The sequence below is a fragment of the Chiloscyllium plagiosum genome, chromosome 5 (genome assembly GCF_004010195.1).
Source record: "Chiloscyllium plagiosum isolate BGI_BamShark_2017 chromosome 5, ASM401019v2, whole genome shotgun sequence".
Classification (NCBI taxonomy): domain Eukaryota; kingdom Metazoa; phylum Chordata; class Chondrichthyes; order Orectolobiformes; family Hemiscylliidae; genus Chiloscyllium; species Chiloscyllium plagiosum.
Window position 1 is genome coordinate 50,735,763 of NC_057714.1, and position 18,390 is coordinate 50,754,152.

The 18,390-nt window shown below is 38.8% G+C and overlaps 1 protein-coding gene across 11 annotated transcripts in view; it reads left to right on the forward strand.

Annotated features, from left to right (window-relative positions):
• Positions 1-408: 408 nt before the first annotated feature.
• The window catches only part of zgc:110045 (uncharacterized protein LOC664755 homolog), a 269,628-nt gene continuing 251,646 nt past the window's right edge, over positions 409-18,390 (forward strand). For 6 of the 11 annotated variants that reach the window (XM_043690087.1, XM_043690071.1, XM_043690074.1 and 3 more), the window contains exons 1-2: positions 485-813; positions 8,473-8,689. The gene's annotated coding sequence lies outside the window, so the exon portion shown is untranslated. Of the gene's footprint in view, positions 814-8,472; positions 8,690-18,390 lie in introns of all 11 variants that reach the window. The other 5 variants (XM_043690073.1, XM_043690079.1, XM_043690075.1 and 2 more) reach the window with 2 other exon arrangements.

Below are 18,390 nucleotides of genomic sequence, written 5' to 3' on the forward strand. Positions count from 1 at the left end.
ATAAAATTAATCTGATTCATCCAATTGGAAGCTCCTGTGAATTTTGAGATTGGCAAACGGTAATGGTACACTTGCCAACTTTCAGGGTGCACCCACGTTGGAAATGGCGTGCGTTGAACCGGTGTTGCTATTTTTCCTGTGTTATAGGTACTAAGAACAAAAGCTCATTGCTACTGACTGTGGCACTTTATTACCATCCTTGCCGACCGATCGTTCCAAGCTCGAGCAGAATAACATTTACCGTTAGTGCTGCAAGCAACGAACCACCTGCTAACACGCGCACAGCGACCGTTGATCACGCGCCACGGCCCTGTGCCCATTGACAGGAGGGCGGGCGGTGAGGAGATGGTATCCCTCCGCCAGCGGCAGTGAATCAGTGTGCGGCCGTTGCTGAGGGACATCTGTGTCCGTGTGCGCGGAGCTGCAGCGGGGTCGATTGAGAGAGTGGAAGTGGAGATCGGGAGAAGAGCTGACAGTGTACCTTGTCTCCCTGCAGACATTTAAAATCTCAGCTGCAAGCAGAAATCTGAGCCCGAGCGCTCGCAGAAAAAAAGAGCTGCCTTTCCTCATCTTGCATTGGTCTTCATATATCTAGGAGACAAAAAAAGAGTCCGAAGCGAAGCAGAGAACGAAATATTTGTGTGTTACTTGGCTGATTTCTGACTTGTAGTCTTAATAAAAAACCCTGATTTCCCTCCTTCGCTTCCCTTCAGCCCGAACCCTGTCTTGTATCTAATCATCATCTCTGCACCCTCCTGCTCTGACCCTCTACGTTTGCATCCCCCCAAAACCCTCCTCTGTATTCTCGTCCAGGTGAGTTTGTCTTTTCATCACTTTCCTTTTATTTTGTGAAAACGGATAGAGTTGTGTACTTTTGAAAAAAGAGCTTTGATTTGTTTTCCTGTTCGAAGTAAACAGCAGGTTTATTTTATGGAGCCTAAGCACCATCCAAACTTGCCTCATTCCGGGATGTAGGTTTTACAGAGAGTGATCAGGCAGTGTGAGCATGGCGTGTGTATTTGGGGAAGGGTAGGACATTTTCTTCGTAATGTAACTTCTGACACCCTTCAAGAAAACGAACGGAAGGGAAATTGTCGTGCAATTGAAAAGCTACAAATTCGTAACATTTCCATTGAAAGCTATCAATGAAATCCAATGAACTTTTGCTGCAGATTTCGGTTACTTTGATGTTCAGCTCTCCGGGTCGCTTAGTTCGTAGCTAAATTCAATCAGCTGAAAGGAAATTTCCAAACAACGCTATCATACTTTTATCTCCCAAAATTGTTTCTTCCTGAAAAACCTATGTTGAAATTAAGTGAATTGTTTTCGCCCGCTTCTACAGATGTTGTTAAAAATCTGATACTGATGGTCAAGTCGAGCAAACGCATAGATTATAACTGCTTTGATTCACCTTTGAACAGTACTATCGAATTTAGTTGAGGATACTTCAATTTTCTTAAAAGCTTGCATATTGCGTCCGATTTGCATCAAAATAACAATAATGCAACTTTCCTCTATATAACTAAAATAAATTTGTTGAGTAGTTATCTAATCCTAAAACACCACATCCATTAATTCTCAGCATGCTATTGTCAGTTTTACTTCAGATGCGAGTTACAATCTAGAGTGAATTTTAATGTTACTAAATGGCGAAAGGGGTTAAAATCGACTGTTTTAAGTGATAAATAATGCTGCTTTTGGTATTTAAAATTCTAAATGTCTAATGAGTGTTAGTTTTCTCTTACTGCAATAACGGCTTCATGACAGACGAATGTTCAACCTTTTATTTCTTCTACCTTCGGAGTGTAATTTACTTGCTTTTTAAAAATAAATTCATTAAAGCTGTGGCACAGAACTCATTCCCCAAAACATGCAGAAGACTCCAAATATAATTAGAATATTGAACATATACTTTAAATCTTGGGAAATAAATTATGTCGAGATTGGACAACTAGTGCAATGGATCAATTTAATAGTGGAGTTATTCACTATTTTTGATGCAGGGTAGAAATTAGCATTTAATTAATATCCTAAGTGATTCAGAATTTGTGCTTGGCAGCATAATTTTAAACACCACTTTGCTTTCAGCAGGACTTTAATAATTAATGTGGCTACTTTCAGACCTAATAGAGATGAGTATGATTGGCTGCCATAGTTGGCATTTTCTGATACAGTAGTATCTGCACAGTGAGAGACTGGAGTATCCATCTGTTGCCAAGTTTGGTGCTAATTAGGCAAAATGCCTAGGGTGTTCACGTTTCTTGAATGTAAAAATAGAGTTGTCCTAACACGGTGATGCTTACAGATCACATTTTTAAATCTTGGGATATTTAGTAGAAATGTATTTTGAAAAAAGGAAGGGTGGTAGAGACAAACCTTTTGTGCCAATAGCATACTGTTAATATAAAGTCCCGTTGTTCAGCAGAATCAATATGATAGAATTTCTAAAAAAAAAAATATGTTTCTACAAACAATTTTTTTTTCATATTCCCAGATGTTCCTACCTTTTACTGTCAGGAATAATTCACTTATACAGGATCTATAATATGGGCAGATGATAATTTTACAATTTTCCCCTATCTATTAAACAGTGCAGTAGAATTCGTGAGACCAGGAGATTACAATAAATAGTCACAGCATTTGAATTAATGCTGCATGTTTATGGACTAGAGCAATATATGTTTTTCAAAATTTACAGAAGTCCAAATCTGCATTCTTGCTGCTATGGCAAAACAATTGCATTCAAAGCAAAACAATTCCAGTAAATAAAATATTATCCTTAAATGAGTGTAAGAATACCAATCCAGTCAATGCAATTTATAAATTTAACGACTATATGCATGTTTCTAATTAGGTTAGCAAAAAGTTCATTCGGATTTACTTTTGATCTTGAAGGTGTAATATTTCCTTGTGAATCAAAGATCAGTCCACATGATGTTTTTAGAATTGAGAAGTAGATTTAAAATGAAATAATATGAAAGAAATGCAGACAAATTAAAAAAATTTTTTTAATCAGAAGTCTACCATATGACTTGTAAGAAACATAGTTTTTGACAAAATATGAACCACTGTAATTTATTTTCATTTCAGGTTAGATATTTATTAACTTAAAAATAGCTAATTGGCAAACATTCAACTGCACTTTGTCCTTTAAAAGCATAGATTTGTCACTTTATCTTAGTTAAAATAAATTATTAATGCCTCTATTGTGTAGAGCTGTGTCTCTCTAAGAGAGCAGGTAGGATAAATGCCTTCATGAGCAGTCCTTAAGGTAAGCATTAATATGTATCAAGTGCGTAAATTTTGTAATAAGTGTTTTGCTGAATTGAATTGAATATATATTACTTTTTCCACTTACATAATTGAAGTGTGTAATGCTGTAAGGGAGAGAGAATCAGAGAGCCTAAAATGGCGAGCAGTTATTTTTTTGCTGGGAGGAATTTCCCTGTGGAATTGAGGGGAAGTCTGACAAGGCATGCAATAGCTCTGTTAAACTGTATATTTTTATAAAGATGGCTTATGAGGCTGGGAAAGACTATTGTCCTTTTCCATTAGCTGTAATTTTCTCCTCCTATGATGCCGTCACCATCTGGATTAAGTTCTGCCCTGCCATTCATTAGTCACTAATGCTGTGCTATTGTAAACTGGATGAATTTGATTCTGATTTCACCCATTTCCACCCCCCCTCCCCCATATTGCCACCACCACCAATGTATGATCCTAGTCCTCTTGGCATGTGTTAGAAAACCAGCCTGCTCTCCTCTGGCCCTTTCATTTACCTTAATGTACTTCCCTCCCCACCAACTCTTTCTAATCAATGCTTTCAGTTGCTACATTAATCCAACCACAGCCTAATGGCTGAACAATTAAGGATATGAAGTATTGACTGTGCTGGCTCCCATGGGGATGGAACAAGACTATTACAGGAACTGAAAGTTGATATCCCGGACGCACCTACAAACTGAACTGTAAATTCATTACATTCACGTTATGTTTGGATGTAGTTTTTAAATTGGGAAGACTGTTATCAGCAGTGAATCAGCTGATCCAACTAATGTAGTCCAGCATACTGAAGAACACATCATCCAGCATCGACAGTCTGAGATTTCTGAAAAAGTAATTCTGTAGAATGCAGTTACAATTGAAGCTTGAAATCACTGAACAATATTTCTGCAAAGGAATTATTCTGGTTCTCTGGATATTATCAAGAAACATTTTGGATTTGTTTGAATGTTAATGGATTCCTATTTCTAAGCATCTCTTTTCCTCAGACATAAATTTGAAGCAAGAAACTTAATACTATCTGTTGACTGATGAAAGAAAATATAGTTTATTTGTATCTTCTCAATCTAGGCAACATTTATTCAGACTGTCTCCATGTGAAACAGGTGTCTCTGTTGTGGAAGACTTTGCAGCTGCCTTTGTGTGACTGGATGGTTTGCATTGTTATACTCTATCTTTCAGAATGCCAGTTTGTTGAGGCAATGTACTGTGCACAACAAAAGGCCAGCTCCCCAGAGCTATGGAGATAAAAGAACAGATGGTACATTCCTTCAACCATTCTCTAATTGTGGAGTTTGCTGTTACAGATTAATGCAAAATGGGAGATTTATATACACAATACTTGCATCAAGAAAATAAACACAAAATGTTGCTTGTTACACCAAACAAAATTATGTTGAAAATCAAATATAAATTCAATTTATGAAATCAGATGTATGGCTTACATTTTAAATTAAGAAATTGCCGTTGTAAGTATAAGATAACAATATTTTGATTGCTGTGAACAGCATAAACAGTTAAGAACTTCCTTTGAAATGAATAGCCCAATAATCCTACCAATTTATGACCACTATAAGAAAGGATACAAATTTGTATCAGACAATAATTTATGATGTGTTCTGATGTACTGCTTTGTAGACAAGCTTAAATTCACTCATAAAAATAATTAATTGAGTGATACTGAAGTGGTGCCATGCATTATTGTTGCAGTATTAATCCAGTTTCTAAATTAATCTTGCATTGAGAAGTGGCAAGTTTGGAAAACTGATAAAGGAAACTGATGAGGCACTGAGAAGCATTGAATAATGAGAAGGTATCGGTAGGTTAGAACTGGGTCAAAGTAGAATCAATATTCCAAAAGGTGATTTAAACAGACATATGAATCCAGAGATCCATTTATGTCTAGAGCAATGGAATAATTGAAGAAACTAAAAATAACCTACAACATAGCAGTCAACATGAATTGAGAAAGAAATTTTTGATTTCTTTCAACTTTTTTTGAAAACAGGACAATTCAGTGGACTTAAGTGAAAAGCCTTAAGAAATAGTGTATTGAAACTTGCAGAAGGCATTCAATAAAATTTCAAATAAAATGCTCTTCATTAAATTCAAAGCTGTGGAGATCCAATCTTAAACCTTTAGAATAGATAAGAGAGTGGCTGAAGGTAGTCAACAACAAATAGCCATGTTGGGATTGGCAGGAATGTATTGAATGATGGTCCAAATGTTGTTGGGTTTGTCAAAGTTCGTAATTAACACAAATTATTTGGAGTTAAGAATTTGATGCAAATACAAAAGTAGAAAGACAGTGGCAGGTGCAACTCACAATTACAAAAGTATCTAGATATTGTATATTAATGGTCAGAAGAACATAGATGAAATTTAGTCCAAATACATGTAAACTCATGCACAGTAAAGAAATAAAGAGATGTTATACTTAATACTTAACTCTGAATAGTTTTGAAATAGCTTATAATAAAGCTGAAAAGAGAAGCTCTAGAACTCTCAACATAGTATGTCCAATCAAATGTAGATTAGTAATCTATGAAGCAAAAGAAGGTTCAAAATGACAAAAACAGTAGACATTTAGCCTGACGAAGTTATGACCAAACTGTAATACACACCATTCGTGCTTGTTTTGAATACACTATCCATTTCTGGTCACCAAGATATGAGACAGACATTCACATTTTGTAGTGCAAAATGCAAGGAAATTGGTAGTAACAACATTTTTTTGGGTTATAATTCATTGGTATTTCAGAACATTATTACTCAAAGGAGACATGAAGTCAAAGTTTTCATCTTGCACCACTCATCAGAATCGAAACACAATAAACAACTTTAGAATGAAAACAACAAGCTGTAAAGCAGGCGATGAGGCTTCTGATTAGAGGGCAGTCTCACAAACCAGCCCAAGGCATTGGTCACTGTCAAGTGTCTGGTTTTGGTAGCTTGCAGAAGGTGACCATCCCTGTATGTGAGACACAGTCAATCCTTTGTCTCCAAGGAGCCAGTTGGGTCAGGTGAGATGGTGGGAGGGAAGGAAAGGACTGTCACTGTCAGGAACACCATCCAGGAGTCAGAGCAGGTGAAGGCTGATGTTGGCAGGACGGATTGCTTGAAGGAGTGGCCTGCTGTTGTCCAATCAGATACATTCACAGAAATTAAGAAGAAAGAGGGTTCGGAGAAGGGGAGGGGAGGGAAAGAGATGCAGTTTAAGTTGCATATCTATAGCTTAGGGGTTGTGACCTGGCAAAGTGACAAAGCTGCATGGTTAACAGAATAGACAACTGGAAAGGAGAGCTGAATATTGGTCTCAGTGGCACATTAATGCTAAGGCTGAGACCACCCAGAAAAGATCATTCATTCAGACAACCGTGAAGCACTTGGATTGTGTGCACTGTTGTGGAGAATGGCTGCATAGGTACTTGCCATGGGCCGGGTAAGTGTGAGGAAGGGTGCAGTATTGCAGCTGTTCACTGACACTTCTCTGGGGAACAACATTGTCCTTCAACACATGTTTTGTTAGTCACACAAGTATGCAGGGTGTCGACCCCCGAGAATCTTGCTGCATTGATCGTCTAAGTTGCATTTCCCTGTCACTGCTGGGAACTCTCTGAGATATACATTCCTGTGCACTCAGAAGTAGATGATGATAAGGCTTTGGAGGGTGGGCCTGTGATGTCGAAGTAAGTCAATGCCACGTACAGTACACATTTTGCTAACTCTACTCTATTGTAATGTATTGGCAATGTACCCACAACTATTCTGCTCTGTTGATGGATCAGGAGTGATTTGGAGGGTGCTATGAAGCATTTACAGACACAAGAGACAGGGACAACCACATGGACAATGAAATGTAAGAATTTGTGAAACCTGAAAACTATTTTCATACTATTGCTTCTGAAAATATTTGAACCATTTAAGTGCTTTCTTAATAAACTGTGGACCCAATTGTATGGGCAAACAAACTATTTACATGAGATATAATGATCAACAAACTATTTACAAGTTTTCCAGTGGCTGTCCATATGTGACATTAATACATTTTTCTCCTCCTGTCACTCCCACTGCACCATTCTGAGCTCCTCTATTCTGCAGATGGAATGGAGGGATAATCCTTCATAGCAGAAGCAATTGCCTGTGGAAAATTTCCTGCGCTGGGCTATTTTTCCATTTTCTTTCATTTATTTTCTAGTTGATCCATCTCCATCAGCTTATTATATAATCATCATCCATTGGATTTACTGGTTGTGCCATCTTTCAATGTCAACTTGCCCATACAAAACCTGTCAAAAGGAAATGGGTGATACAATATTTAACTCAGTCACATCATTGTATTCTAACAAGCTTTACATCTTCACACTTTTCAACATTGATATGCTTCCCCACCCCTAGCAATTCTGGAGTTCTTGGGCACTTCCCACTCTGTCCTGTGTATCTATCCAGAAGGCTGTAAGCTTGAGGTTCTATTGCTGAAGCCTTCTAAATGCAACAGAGTTCAACAACTTCAGATCATTATCGTTATTATGTTTAGGTATAGAAGATCCTTTCGTTTAAACCCCCTTGTGTGGTAATACGCTGAGTATAACCACCATCATCATTACAGAGCTAACTGCTTACATCACAGTTAAAGGTCTGCACACTGTTGCAGTAGATTATGCTGGATTACTTACGTTTGATTATTTACATCTCATAATTTTCAATTTTATTTAGCTGTTCTTGAAGAAAATATTGCTACAAAAGTACCAGAGAGCTAAGTGTGTTGTTAGAGAATGATTTTTTTTATTCTGTATCAATGTCAGGTTTAGTGATGCTGCAGGGGTGCTAGGAAGTTTCTACATCTACACAGGGACTATCCATGATAAAATGCAGCCAAAAGCAAGCATTTGTTTTGATTTTAAAAAAAATCTGTGTAGAGGATAAAATATGCTCAATTCATTTGGCATACCACAACTAATAGTAAAAATGTCTTTATATGATATCCTTTTTGAACACCAAACATCCTAAAATCCTTCATAATCCATGAGCAACTGTTTCATGTTAATAATAGATTTAATATGAGAAATAAAGGAGCCAAATTACACACAACAAACATCCACAAACAACATAATCCATGATGAGCTAATCTGTTTTTGTGCACTACATATTTGCCTGGATAACATATTTGCCTGTTCTTCTTTAAAATAGCGCCTTGGGACTTTTTGCATCCACTGGGATGAGCAGATGAGCTCTCGGTTTAACATTTCATCCCAGAAAACTGCACTTCTGATAGTACTGCACTTAACCAATACTGTACGAGAGTGTCAGCCCAGATTTTTGCACTCAAGTTTCTGAAATGGAACTTGAATCAACTGGTTCAGGCAAGCCTGTTACGGGCTGAGCTACAGCTGACTCTTCAACTAAAGTAGGTATTCTAATTTACTTATTAAAGTTTATTCTGTAAATAGTTACAGTATTTATATGGTTTTATTGAGGAGAATAAAATATGTTTTATAGAAAATCTTGACAAAGCAGATTTACAGAAATTTTGTAACTTGGATACAATAATGCTTAGACAAATAATAGATGATGATGGTGAATCTTGTGATGCCTCAATAGAATATGGAACATGTGGAATTTCAATGTTGTTTAATCATGGATGTTCACATACAAAAGCTGGTACAGATGTACTACATGTTTGTACACAGGTCTTAGAATCATCATACACATTCTGCATAATTTAATTATTTATGTTAACTTTGCCATCTAGATTTTTTTACTGTAGCCAGAAAATTCTGCTGCAGCACAATGCTGTTATTTCAGTGTTCGTTTTTAATTCAGTGCCTTAGACTCTTAGGTTTGGATTTTAGCTTTCAGACTTGCTCACAGCTAGGAAGTTCAGAAACTGAGGATTTCAGCATCTCATTTGGCAGTGAACTTGCAACTCGGCTACATTATTTGCATCTGACTTCAAGCTTTCCTGATTAATTAAAGCAGACTGAAGGGATGACAACTTACATCAGTCTGTTTCAGCTTTATACTTTAAAGGGACTTTGTGAGAGTCAGCTTCAAAGGATTGTCGAAGTGTTATTACAGGACGAGGAGCTTCACTGATGGGTCTCAAAATTGAAAAGCAACATCACACTTCTTAGATTCACCCCGAAATATATATTGCAGTGTACAGGTCTGTGGGGAGATTCCATTCATTGTGGACAGGAGAAAAGAAACTGCAAATGTGGTTGGTGTGGCTATGGATTGTTGAGCCTTGCTTCTAGATTTGTTCCCTTAAGACATTCAATGACCGAAATAGGGCAGAAACCGTGCTTTGATCCCAGATAGAACCCCACACTCTATCCCCAGTCTTTTACACGTCAGTGCTCAGGTGAATGAGCCTTCCTTTTGCAACCAACCCTCATTGAGTAACCACCCCCTCATACTCCATTTAATCAGCCATAACCGACATCTACATTTGCAATGTCTCACACACATACACGTGCGCGCACACACAGACAATCACATTGCTATCTTATGCATACATACATTATGTAAATTTGTGAAGTTTTATTGAGGGAAATTAAATATAATTCATTGAAAAACAATCAGAGCAAATGTACTGAAGCTTTGGGACAAAGTCATAGTAAAGCTTAGATAAATGGTTTATAATGCTGATAAATCTGCTGATGTTGTATTTGGATATATGAAATTTCAGGGTAGTTTGATAGCTCACACTGAGCCTCTGCTGTCCCCACAACCCCATTCCCTCCCCATCTCCCCTCAAACATTTTCTTCCAATTATAAAACCTTTTAATTCTTAAACCTATAGACCTTCTCAAAATGTGGCTCAGTGGTTATCACTGTTGTCTCACAGCACCCCTGGGTTCAATTCCACTCTCAGGTGACTGTCTGTGTGGAGCTTGTACATTCTCCCTGTGTCTGTGTGAGTTTCCTCCGGGTGCTCCAGTTTCCTCCCCCCAGTCCAAAGGGGTGCAGGTTAGGTGGATTGGCCATGGTAAATTGCCCATAGTGTCCAGGGATGTGCAGGCTAGATGGGTTAGCCATGGGAAATGTAGGTTACAGGAATAGAGCAAGGGAAGCTGGGTTTGGGTTGGATGCTCTTTGGAGGGTCCATGTGGACTTGATGGGCCGAATGGCGTGCTTCCACAATGTAGGGATTCTATGATTCTCTCTTTAGAGCTAAAGAAACACAGAACACCAGATGGAGGCAGAAAACTGGAGGTAACCCTCATGTCATCTCCAATTAGTAGGATATGATGAAGATAAGCCATATCTCAGTATCCATGACTGATAGTGATAGAGAGATTGTGGCCTCTAACTATATGTGGCAGATTTAAATATGATACTGTCACATGGCAGATAACACCTACTTGTGTAGATTTGATGTCAACATCCAATGCTCTTTGACTTTTTTCTTCTGAGCAACCTATTAATTTAAGCAAGCACGCACTTTAACTTTGTGCTTTGCACGCATGCAGTCTATTACAAGGGCTGGTTTGTTTTCAGTCAGTGGGGGAGCTTAAAGATTCATGTTTATATACCATAAATTTTATTTCAAAATTCCGTTGATTTCTCTTCCCCATTGTCATCTGTTAAGTGACCTTCTGACTTTTGAAATGTAGTAGGGCAAAAGTAAATGTTTAAAAAAGCAATTGTGTTGGTGAGTTGGATAGATTATTGATTGATTGCTTTGTGTAGGGCAGAGTGGATTCAGCATTAATGCGCCAAACAGCAGTATTGGTTTAGATTAGCTGGCGTGTCAAAATTATTCTGAATATCCTTGGCAGCTGAACAAGTCATTCGAGCCATTGCAGGTGTTTTTGAACATTTCTTCTACTCCTCTAAAGATGCAAATTTTATGAAGATGTGGATGTACTGTACCTTTAGGAAAGTTAAAAGTTAGCAAAACTACCTGACAGCACCAAGTGTTCTCAAAAAGATACAATGTATCATGTGGTCCAGCAGTTAGTGTAGTTGGTTGCCTGGAGACAAAAACAAATTTGAATTCAGCCAATCAGTTTGAATTATACCACAAAATACCAACCTCCAATCAAGTTTGAATTTAATGTATTGACAATCTTACAAAAACAATGAAACAATCCAATGCTTTGGGGAATAAGACCGGGGAACATTGAACAGTTGGAAGAGAACTGCAACAAGACCAAACAGATGTGGACTGCTCGTCTGAACTGTCGGAGAGGTACTGTCTAGAGAAGGAGTTTGCATAGAGAAAAACATTGACACCGACCTGGAGAGCAAATCTGCAAAGATAAGGTTTGACAGCTGGCTGGTTTTGAAATTTGAATTTTTCGGTAAATCTTAATCGCGGGCTTTACAGAAGGGAAGGTAAAAGATAGGTTAGGGGAAGGGTTGTAAATAGTTGTTAATTATTTTCTGTTATACTTTAAGAAATAAAGTTGTTAATTTTTACTGTAAATAGTTATTGGCCTCTCGAATTTTCACAGATTACTGCACAGGATAAATCTTTTCTGTGTTGCTGGTTTAAATTAAGCAGGAGTGTTTAACCTGTGTTGTAACACAAAGCACTCATTCCCTTTGCCTCTTCCAACTTCTGACCTTGCTGCTCTGCTTTGTTCCACAAGCTGCAGCACCCTACAATAATTCTGGAAACTCTTCCTGGAGGACATCACAGACTTCATCTGAAATGCACCTTCAGCATCTTTATTGGTTATTCAATCACAGCTTTCATGCTAACTTGGCTTGGTTGTACCTGTCCTGGATATCTATGGTCAAGGTAGTCACTGGTATTGTTAGCCATGTACCTAAAGGCTAGCCTTTCTCTCCAATGATCCACCTACTGATGGTGGTTCTGGGTGCAAGTATTTATGAGAAAGATAATGAACTCAGATGAAGGCATCATGACAGCTCTGATTGTATCTTGAACAGGTATGCATGATGCTCATTCTGTGATTGTGTGTCAGTTGAACATTGATGGAGTGGAAAGCCTTTTTAGTTGATGGATATAAATAGGTGATCAGAGGATATCATGACTGCCATGTGTACAATCTGTAACTTCCTGGGTGCATTGGAATCCATCAAAAGTGACAATTCTGATGGCTCTCTTCAACTGGCTCCACCAGTGGCAAAGTGCACAAGTTTTAACCCTGGAACTCTGCAAGTGGAAGGCACATTTGTGGATAACAGATTGTGAGACTCTGTGGCTCCCTTGCAGGAGATGAAGAAATTAATTCTATTGCAACTTTGACTAGCATATGATTTGGAGATGCCGGTATTGGACTGGGGTGTACAAAGTTAAAAATCACACAACACCAGGTTATAGTCCAACAGGTTTAATTGGAAGTACACTAGCTTTTGGAGCGACGCTCCTTCATCAGGAGCGTCGCTCCAAAAGCTAGTGTACTTCCAATTAAACCTGTTGGACTATAACCTGGTGTTGTGTGATTTTTAACTTTGACTAGCACAGGGATTGTGCACCAACTTTAACCACTATGACTCTATGACTTGGAAGAAAGCCTCCTTTTTGGGGCCTATAAATGTCACTACTCATTGGGTAAGTCTGAGTCTCCTGAGGTGTTGCTTCTCAGTCATATCCTCAAAAATAATCTTTTATCTATATACTCTGTGTTGAGTGTGGGGGTGGTTTCTGTTAGCTGTTCTAGCCTTCAATTAACCTCTTCTGTCCTGTGGAGTGACAGCTGTTTGAGAAGAAGGCTGCTGCTGCCCTTGCAGGTGGTGCTGGTAAGGCTGATGTTGTTCCTCTTGTTTTTGATTAGAGCTCTAAGATAGAACTACGCGAACATTTACCTTGCTTCTGAGGAAACTGAGCTGAGAAGTGCAGATCAAAAGCAAAACAATCCTAAGGTACCTATAAGGGAAGAAGAGCAAGGGTGGGCCATTCAGCCCACTGCTCTGCCATTTAATAAGATCATGGCTGATCTAATTGTAATGTCAAATCCATATTCTGTCTGCAGTGATAATCTTTCACTCCCTTGCTTAACAAGAAACTATCCATCTCTACTTTTTTTAAAAAATAAGGCAAGCATTCTATTCTGCTCCCACCACCTTTTTAGGAAGAGAATTTCAAATACTCATGACCTTCAGAGAACAGAAAAGTGTCTCATTGGTTTTAAATGGGTGGCCCCGATTTTAAAATAGGCAAAAGTGAGGACTGCAGATGCTGGAAATCAGAGTCTAGATTAGAGTGGTGCTGGAAAAGCACAGCCAGTCAGGCAGCATTCGAGGCTGTGCTTTTCCAGCATCACTCTAATCTAGACCCTGATTTTTAAATGGTGATCTGTGGTTCTCGACGAGACGAAACTTCCACTCCACATCTATGCTATCAAGACCCCTGAGGATATGTTTCAATCAAATCACCTGTTCCTCTTCTGAACTCGAACAGATACAAGCCTGGCCTCTCCAGCCTTTCTGCTTAAGCCAACCTGCCTGTTACAGTTATTGGTCTGGTAAACCTTCTCTAAACTGCTTACAATGTATTTACATTCTTATTTAGATAATGTATCCACTACTATACATACTACTTCAGATGTAGTCTCACCAGCACCTTGTATAACTGAAGTATGATCTCCACTCTGTTCTATTCAATTTACCTCAAGAAATAATAGCGTTCTATTTGCTTTTCTAGTTATTTTCTGTATGTGCACGTTGTGATTTATGCATGAGGACACCCAGATCCTTCTATGCTTTGAAGCTCTGCAATGTCTCACCATTTAGAATACGCATTTTTATTCTTCCTGCCTCATTTCACACATGATGCACCATTTGTCAGATCTTTGCCTACTCATTTAACTTATCCGTATCTTCTATTAGTTTCATTGTGTCCTCTACACAACTTACTTTCCTACCTATCTTTGTGCCATCTGTAAATTTGCTAATCAAGTTATTCAAGTCATTTCTGTAAATTATAAACAGCTGAGGTCCCAACACCAATCCCTGTAGCATACTAGGCTAACCTAAAAAAGACTCATTTATGCCGATTGTTTGCTTTGTATTAGTCTGCTAAACCTCTGTCCATACCAATGTTCTACCCCATACACTGAGTTTTTATTGTCCATGATCACTTTTGATGTGCACGTCATCAAATTCCTCCTGGAAATCTAAGTACAGTGCATCTACCACCCCCCACCCTATCTTAATCCACAGCATCTATTACTTCTTAAATCCCCAATAGCTCCGTTAAGCATGATTTCTATTTCGCAAAGTCTTTTCGACTCTGCTCAATTACCTAAAACCTGTCTAAGGCCTTGCTATAACTTTTATTAATAACAGCTTCCAATATGTTCCCAATGACAGATGTTATCTCAACTGTAGATTCCCATACTGTTGTTTCCCTCCCTATCAGAATAAAGGAGTTTCATTTGCCATCTTCCAGTCAAATCGGACCTTCCCCAAATCCAGAGTGTTTTCAAAAATTTAAACCAACGAATCAACTGTTTCACTAGTCAATTCTTTTAAGATCCTTGTATTATACAGAAACTGTGCTTTAAGTAGAAAAGAAACAAAACAGCTTTTCTCCAGTAGACCAAAACACGAGTCCTGCTACAGTTCCCCAAAATACCACTCATGAAGAACTGACTCTAGAATCCCTGTATCTAGCACCTGGGTATGTTTCCGTCACTTGGGACTTAGAGTCATAGAGATGTACAGCATGGAAACAGACCCTTCGGTCCATGCCGATCAGATATCCCAACCCAATCTAGTACCACCTGCCAGCACCCGGCCCATATCCCTCCAAACCCTTCCTATTCATATACCCATCCAAATGCCTCTCAAATGTTGCAGTTGTACCAGCCTCCACCACATCCTCTGGCAGCTCATTTCACACACTACCACCCTCTGTGTGAAAAAGTTGCCCCTTAAGTCTCTTTTATATCTTTCCCTTCTCACCCTAAACCTATGCCCTCTAGTTCTGGACTCCCTGACCCCAGGGAAAAGACTTTGCCCATTTACCCTATCCATGCCTCCTCATAGTTTTGTAAACCTATGTAAGGTCACCCCTCAGCCTCCGAAGCTCCAGGGAAAACAGCCCCAGCCTGTTCAGCATCTCCCTATAGCTCAAATCAGTTTGGAACTGCAATAGCTTCTTCCTGGGACTATCACACACTGTGCTTCAATGCATCCGGCTTGAATAATTATTTCTGGGTTTTTATCCCAACATTTCTGGTCTGGGACTAACAATAATGGTTCATGTTAAAGTAATATTACAAGCAGATGTTAGGGTGTTTGAAACTCTATTTAAGAATGAGGCCAGATGAAAAATGTTCGGCATGTCATTTGAGATTCTGAAAGCAATCTTAATAAATTAACCAGTATTGGCCATCCCTGACCTTCCAAGATGACACTTGATAAAAAAAGATTTGGGAGTGGATGTTATCTAGTTACAGGATGATGAGTCAATAAACAAAAGTCATTGGGGAATATATGGCACATAATTTGATAACAAGGACTTTGCTACATTTTGTGAATTCTGTTTTTGTAGTTGTGGGTTTCTGAAACATGTGGATGACCAGGAGCTGAGGAGCTGTTGACAAGTTAAGTTGACTGATACAGGGATTCTGAAGTCAGTACTTTGAGTGGTATTTTTTGGAATTGTACCAGGACTAGTGTTTTGGGGTACTTTTCTAAGAAACTAAACCAATATCAGAAGAAATACATACAGTAGAATAAAAAGGCCTTGGGATTGATGTAAGGTCTTCAGTGCTTTAAAATGTATATCCAAAAGGAAACACTAATTTACATAGATTAATTCACGAGCCTGCATTGAAACGTTTAAAAATTGAAATATGTTACTATTCATATGGAACTTTTTGTTGCAATCATTTAATGTAATATAAGCTCATATCAATGAAAATGATGATATAATGGTGGGTACACTATCCGAAATGTAAAACGTTAGAAAAAGTTAAAAGGTGAGAAATTCTAAGGCAGTGTAAGTTTGTACAAAGTGGAAAGAAGAATGAATAATTGTACATCTTGTTATTGTGGATTACATATTTACAAAGAACACATTAAAAAAAAAACATGTTTCATTTCCTTAAGGATAGAGACATGTAAGGACAGTGGCTTTATATTTTTTTGTCTCGATACTGTGGACTTTAATTAGAAAGAACTGTTTTTTTTAAACAGGGCCTTACTGGAATGGCACATAATTTGATACTTAGGACTTTGATACCTATTGTGAATTCTGTTTTGTGTTTGTGGATCAGGAGCTAAGGAGCTGTTTAAAAGTGAAGTTGTTTGGTCTTCAGCTAACTGAGCAGTTTGGAACTGGAAATAAATTACAGAGTCACAGTGAGAGAAAGACACAAAAGTGTGTGCAGTTGTTCTTCTAGCAGAAGCTGTCTATGCTCGACAGTAAAATACAGTAAACCTTGCTTTTAAAGGTTCATCTACTACTGGTAGTAATACTAACATTTGATTCTCACAAGCGAAACTACAAATTTTTGATCTCTCGTCTGCTTCATGCTGTGCTACTTTTAAGTGCTATCTAGCCAACTCACTCGCTCTATTTAATCTCTCCCTAACATTTGACACACAGCCCAATAATATAATCTTTGAACTCTGACTGTCCAATTTTCCTTATATATTTCAGTGGTCCTCTCACCTCATATCTGAAAATTAATTCAAATGGACTGAATTTAGTTGATTCATTAGGTGCATCCCAATTGCAAAAAGTAAAATGGAATACCTCTTTATCCTAATTCTCTAGATACTCTTGGCGATGGGCCCTCAACATGGTCTTTAAAGTTTAATGTTACCATTCTAATGGTCATGTGATTCTGGATGGTAAACAATTGATTTAAATTGTTTTACTCCTAAGCTGTCCATAATTTCCTTGAATAACTGTGATGTAAAATTTGATCCTTCCTCTGATTGTATCCCTGTGGATTGTCTGTATCTCGTAAAAAAAACTGATTAACTCTTCTACAATGATGATATCGCATAGTGGAATGGCCTCTGAAAATTAGTAGACCCATCCATAATGTTCAACAAATGCTGATTCCCACTTTATGTTTTAGGGAGGGCATCCTATGTAAAAGGTTCCTCAAATGTGGAAATGGATATTAAGGGAAGTTGTTTTATCATTGCTTGAGGTTTTCCTATCACCTGATGTGTGACATGCCTGGCGAAATTTAATCACATCTTTGTGCTGTCCAGGACAGTAAAAATGTTTTTTGTATTTTGGCTTGAGTTTTCCTTACTCCCAAATTAACTCCTACTGGTAGCTCATAAGCTACTTGCAACATCTCTGTTGCACGGCGGCAAGGTGGCACAGTGGTTAGCACTGCTGCCTCACAGCGCCGGAGACCCGGGTTCATTTCCCGCCTCAGGCGACTGACTGTGTGGAGTTTGCACATTCTCCCTGTGTCTGCGTGGGTTTCCTCTGGGTGCTCCGGTTTCCTCCCACAGTCCAAAGATGTGCAGGTCAGGTGAATTGGCCATGCTAAATTGCCTGCAGTGTTAGGTAAGGGGTAAATGTAGGGGTATGGGTGGGTTTCGCTTCGGCGGGGCGGTGTGGACTTGTTGGGCTGAAGGGCCTGTTTCCACACTGTAATGTAATCTAATCTCCTTTCTATAACCCAAAATATGCATCTTGATGAATGTCTCCCCATTTTTCATCCATCTAAAAATGTTATGTTCACCATTTCCTCATCAAGACTTCATTTTTAAGATAGTAGCACTCTGGGATGGACTCAGGTTCTTCCTTTTTGATTCAACTGCTTTATCTTTTAGAGTCATAGAGATGTACATCTCGGAAACAGACCTTTCGGACCAACTCGTCCATGCTGACCAGATATCCCAACCTAATCTAGTCACATTTGCCAGCACTTGGCCTATATCCCTCTAAGATTCTGGATCAGTGGTGCTGGAAGAGCACAGCAATTCAGGCAGCATCCGAGGACAGGCAAAATCGACGTTTCGGGCAAAAGCCCTTCATCAGGAATAAAGGCAGAGAGCCTGAAGCGTGGAGAGATAAGCTAGAGGAGGGTGGGGGTGGGGAGAGAGTGGCATAGAGTACAATAGGTCAGTGCGGAAGGAGATGAAGGTGATAGGTCAGGGAGGAGAGGGGGGAGTGGATAGGTGGAAAAGGAGCTGGGCAGGTCCGACAAG